The 6,000-nt window shown below is 41.5% G+C and overlaps 1 protein-coding gene across 2 annotated transcripts in view; it reads right to left on the bottom strand.

Annotated features, from left to right (window-relative positions):
• Pif1 (Pif1 DNA helicase) overlaps positions 1 to 6,000 on the bottom strand; it is a 94,564-nt gene that overhangs the window by 56,386 nt on the left and 32,178 nt on the right. The window lies entirely within an intron of this gene.

Consider the following 6,000-nt stretch of genomic DNA (forward strand, 5'->3'; position numbering starts at 1 on the left):
CACGAGGAATGTGCTGACATTTCTGGCTTCATGAGCCCAGGGACGACGACTAGAAGAAGAGGAGCCTGGATGCATGGCTTTCTCCATTTCCTGTCTAATCCCAAAGATAGAGAGTTTTTTGTAATCTTTCTCTGGTTCTCCCTGTACTCACCAAAAGCCTACTGATCTGATGGTGGGGTCTGGAGGTTCTTTTTAAGCATTTACTCCTTGCCCTAATAGGGCAGAGTAACAGTTGGTCTGGGTCATCTGTTACAGAACAGATGGGCTTGATTCTAGGATCCGCTCCAGACCGGTTTTGAGTCTTGGCTATGATTCCATGATGATTCTGAGTGTCTCTTCCCCCCATTCCCCTACAGCAGGCGATGTCACGGAACAGACCATGTAGCTCGTTGACTCTCTCTGCAGAGGACAGTGCTACCAGAAAGACCGTCTTCTGGGTCATCACGAACTGATGCTTGACAAAGACAGTGCTCCTTTCAGTTAGCACAGTATTTCACTACATTTCCAGGAGGTGGTCTGATTCCCAACTGAGGGCAGGTGCACTCAGAATTTCATAAAAGAAGAAGAGACTGTTCTATTCAGTTTAAAATGAGGCTTAAGGCAGGGTGATAGCCTTTCAGTGCTGATACCGAGAAAAGTTTTCTTTTCTGAAGAACAAGAGCTCTGCCATTGTTGGTATAATAGCACTAAAGGGAGCGATACCCTGTCTATGACACCAACCACAAAGGATGGTCCACTTTCCCTCATCTACTACAGATGTTTTCCCGGAGGTATCCTGCCATTCTTTTGTTCTCAATCTCGAAAGCTTTTCTTTCTGACGGGTTGCTGAATAACCTCCAGGCACCGAGGACTTCGGTGGGTCGAGGTCCTAAGATCTAAAAGGTGGAATTGTTGGAGGATGATCGGTCAATCTTGAGACTACAGTACCTGCTTCACCTCCTGGTCAAGGTCCAGGAACAATGGGGCGTCTCTCGAGAACGAGAATGTTCTCGATTAAACCCCAGAAGCCTGTTTTCTTGGCTTAGGTGGAGTGCCAAGGAAAGAAAGAGCACGAGAGTATGTCGCCTCGAGTCCTTCCATGTGCTCACCTTCTCTAAGGAAGTGGACGTCGTCCACATGTCTGACCGAGCGATCGGCCTGTGAAGGGAAAGCTACCTTCTTTCGCAAAGGAACCTACTGTTCCTCTTGTAAAGTAGACCGACTACGAGGAGCGCATTGACAACGTGAGAGCTGATTAGGAACACTTATGTGCACATGCTCCTCAGCTTACACAGGTAAGGTGTAGTCCATCTGTGCTCACCTGTTTAGCTGCTGCGCGCTCGTGAGGGACAACTCTCCTTTACTCTAGACAATCATTTTTGCACGTGCAAGTCTTGATGGGAAGATTCACCCAAGAAAGCACTACACATATCAGAGAAGCTCGCCTGCCCAAAATGCTAGGTGGTAAAGTGCGCCATGCTGCACACGACTCTTCCGCTATATTCCGAATGGCGCGGTCCCTTGCTGATCCCTTCGCTACGGAATCTAACATCATCAGATGTAGGGTCAGAGGAGGATAAGGGAGTGTGAATGGAACTCTGTTGACTCTTTGAGTACGGAGACCGACCAAAGTTTGGCCCCGTGAAGTATCCACCTCTGCCATTAAAATAACGTGCAACCTAGATCGCACGCAGACCTCTGTCAGGCAGAAGAGCCCATCCACCCACCTCGCTAGTGCTTGGTTAATGGATGCGCAACACAGCAACACTTGGGTCTGTGCTCACGCCTAAGTGGAATGGACTAGAGTACTCTCGTACGACCTGCCACCTGCAGAAACTTGGTGGATATTGTTATACCTCGATATGTAGCCTCCCTTACGAGGACTCTCAAGCAGAAGCGACAGACGCCATGTCTCTCGACTGAAACGGATGGAATCAAATCTATCTGTTCCCACCAACCAATCTCCTGCTGAAGGTCCTCAAAAAGCTAAGATCCTTCAGAGGAACAGCAGCAGTAGTAGCCCCCAAATGGCCCAGAAGCAATTGGTTCCCTCTAGTTCTAGAATTGAAACTGAAGCGGTCTCCTCTGCCAAATCCAGTATTATCCCAACTGGTTCAGAAGTCAACTGTCTACGCTTCATCCTCGAGAATCAACAATCTACATCTCATGATTTTCTCGCCCTAGCAGCCAAGAAAAGGTATGGGATCTCAAAAGACAAGATCGACTTTATAGGAGACAATATGAATCGTCTTGGAAGAAATGGGTTTCCTTCGTGAAAGCAAGGAAACCAACAGAAATATCAACAGATTTCTGTCTCTCCTTCTTCATCCTCCTACATGAACAAGGCCTGGCTTCCACCACAATAACTGCGTGTAAGTCGGCTTTGACTAGACCTCTTCTTTACGCCTTTCAGGTGGACCTTTCAAGTGAAATCTTCAATAAGATAATGAAAGCATGCGCTAGACTCAAACCAGCAACCCCTCCAAAGCCCATATCGTGGTCATTGGACAAAGTCTTGCACTACGCTTCGAATATGAACAATGAGGATTGCACCCTACAGGATCTAACACAGAAAGTGATATTTCTGTTTGCTATAGCCTCAGGGGCTAGAGTTAGTGAAATAGAGGCCTTATCCAGGAATGAAGGCCATAGTCAGTTCACGGAAACGGGAGAACTAAACCTTTTCCCTGATCCTACCTTTCTCGCCAAAAACGAGCATCCCACCAAAAGGTGGGGTCCTTGGAGAATCTGCCCTCTGAAGGAAGATGTCTCTCTATGTCCAGTAGAGTGTCTTAAGGTCTATCTTCAAAGAACTTCAGACTTCAAGTAGGGACAGCTCTTCCGAGGCGTAACATCAGGACCAAATTTATCCCTAAAACAACTGAGGACGAAACTCACCTACTTTATTCGCAGAGCGGATCCTGACAGTACACCCGCAGGTCACGATCCAAGAAAAGTTGCTTCTTTGTTGAATTTCTTTCAACATATGGACCTTGATAGGCTCCACTCATATACGGGGTGGAAATCATCCAGAGTCTTCTATAAACATTATGTGATGTAAGTGCACGAGATAACACACTTTGTGGTGGCGGCAGGTAGTGTCATAAAACCTGTCGTTTAGTGCTGCGATGAACAGTGGACTGTTTTGGGACTCAACAGTGTATCGGGTGAATAGGTGTTAGCACCCTCGAGTGTAATACCTTCTAGTAAAAATCACTATGGTGATTTATGGACTGTTCTATATAGGTGCAGAATCTAACCAATAACACCAGTGCCGTGTAAACATTTGTACACAGTGTTGAAGCACATCCAACATCTAAGTGAAACTAAACAAATTAACTTCACATTATTGAGTGGCATTTTAACAAATGAATTAATATATGTATATTCTCCCCTTACAGGTTAAAAATATATATATAACCAGGATATTCATATATACAGGCTAGATTCCTTCTCAGGATACATTTTTATCATTTTGTTTTGGTCATGAAAATAAAAAGCAAAAAATGTATCTGCGTCTTCTTTTATCCTCAGAAACAAAATAAAAGATTCCAGAGCCTTTCTATTTTCCTTAATAGATACCTTGTTAGTAATGATTTCCAAAGAACAAACAGGTAATCTCGAAAGAAGTTTCCCTCGTGTTCCTACGGAAATGCAAACTTTGAATCCTTATACAGTAGTCGAAGTCGACAATTTCCCTGCAGGGACAGGAAGCCCTAAGTTAGTTCCAAACTTAGCGGATATGTCAAATAACGGTAATATCATATATAAAGGTCTAGGAGACCATATAAGGAACTCATTCAAAGTAAAGGCACGTATACAAACCCACAGAGATAGTACTTTCAAGTTAATTCTCTGGTAAGCTTCCATCAGGACGACATGGCCGAGTCCAAAAAACGGATTTTGAGCAAAGAGAAAAATCTATTTTTGGGTGAGATAACCGTCGTCCTCGTGGACCCACCCTTCTTTCTTAAAATGACCCCACCCGAAACTACTCTATCTGCGGCTATTCCTTCTTTAATGCAACAAGAAATGATGGGCCGTAGTAGTACAAGAAGGGGGTCCACCGGGTACCATGATAATGGCTCCCGTTTCGTTCGCCACTCTTCCCCCTCAAAGAGTTAAATCTATTTGCGGTAAAGATTGCTATGTGTTGTATCAAAAAATACGTCCCCTGATATTATGCGATATCCTTAAAGATATATTAAGGAGACTCGCGCCAGGAGTTAGAATTCTGGAGACTTACGGTTAATTCTCTGGAAGTATCACTGTAGCAAATATCCCTTAGAAAGCTTCCTAAAGGAACCTTTCATCAGGACGACATGGCTATCTCACCCAAAAATAGATTTTCACTTTCTCAAAATCAGTTTTGTAGGAAGGTTTTAGAAGAAAAAAAAGATGAAAACATTTGTAAGAGGGTCTTAGTTGAAAGAAAAAAAAAAAAAAAAAAAAAAAGATAAAAACATCCTAAAAATCTACAATAAATGGCCATTGCCATGACCTGCCTGTTTCATTATTAGTTAGGACATAGGAACTTGATTAATTGAATAGACCTTTGAAAATATACTACTGTATTTTGAATCCCATATATTACCACGGAAACCTCTCCTAATGAAGTAAAAGATTTTAATAAATAAATTCTAATTTTACTCCTTTTGTCATCTTAGCACATACCACAGGATCCTCTTTCCATGCACTAGTTCAGAAAAAGACTGACAGGTGATGCCTCTCGTGCAAGTTACTTGTTTGAACAGAATGCTGTAAAGGGCCCAACGTTCAATATTCTAAACCTGTTCGTTACTTGATTTCAATATTGGAATATACAGGGTGTATGTATAATAAATGCCATCAGCTAGGAGTGAAATGGGTGACGAATCAAACACAGGGTGAGTGAAGAATACGGCAGTGTAAGGGAGATCACAAGACCACTAGGTAAGTAGGTAAGGGCACAGCTTGTAGGTTAGGTTAGGTTAGGTGGGGAAATTTTGGTTAGGTGGTGTTCTTGAGTAGAAGTTTAGAAGAAAAACAGATAGCTTTTGTAGTACAGCGGCCACATCTTATGAACTAGAAAATGGAATGAAAATTCCAATTTTCTATGCACGAGTCTCTGAATATACAACATAATTATTGCTCTTACTTTATTTACCAAGTTCATGATAAAAGGTTAGGGAAGAAATAAGTGTTTGATATATTTAGTTCAATATGGGGAAATGGAAGCTAAATCCATGTTCAAACAGACGGAGCGCGAAGCAACTCGCCCCTTTAAATAAGTTTGTATAACTGATAATTAATAGTGAAATACTAGCCTGCGGAGCTAACTTGTGTAGCAAAACTTAATCCACTTGCCAGAACATAGGAACAATAAATTGCCAAGTAACGGCAGAGCAAAAGACGGTAAATAAGTAGCTAAATTAGTAAGGAAGTATTTGTAATAAGAACTCCATAGAAAATGGGAAGGAAAATCAAATTTCTGTGCCTCAGGAATCCTATGATCCTGGTAAATAAAGGGCAAGTATTTTTTACCACGTTTGATCGTCACCATCATCACTTTGAATGACTGTAACTCTATTTTGATGACTGGTTTTTATGATGAACCCGGGGAAATACTAAAAGAGTAAAAGAAGTAAATTAAATATCATACAACTAAAACTAGAATACAGCACAAGCACAAAGCCATAGCTTTCAATTATGGTAGCCAAACCACCATAACTTGAAAACTATGGAATTTCACCAGAAAACTTTCAATATAGAACACAATGCACTGTAATAACCTAATTTTCTACAAACAGTTGATTGCACTGTTCTATAATTTTACCAACCTGCCGGCTCTAACACATACTCAAAACTATAAAAAAATATATATACACATTTATATATATTATGGTAAATTTGTTATTATATATATAATATAGGTATTTTTGTAGTGAATTACATGGCAATGTAACCTAGGAAAAAAACTACTGTTTCTTATAGAAAAAATTACGATCTCTTCAAAAATGACACTAGTTTCCGTTACATTGC

Source organism: Palaemon carinicauda, chromosome 37, assembly GCF_036898095.1.
Source record: "Palaemon carinicauda isolate YSFRI2023 chromosome 37, ASM3689809v2, whole genome shotgun sequence".
Classification (NCBI taxonomy): domain Eukaryota; kingdom Metazoa; phylum Arthropoda; class Malacostraca; order Decapoda; family Palaemonidae; genus Palaemon; species Palaemon carinicauda.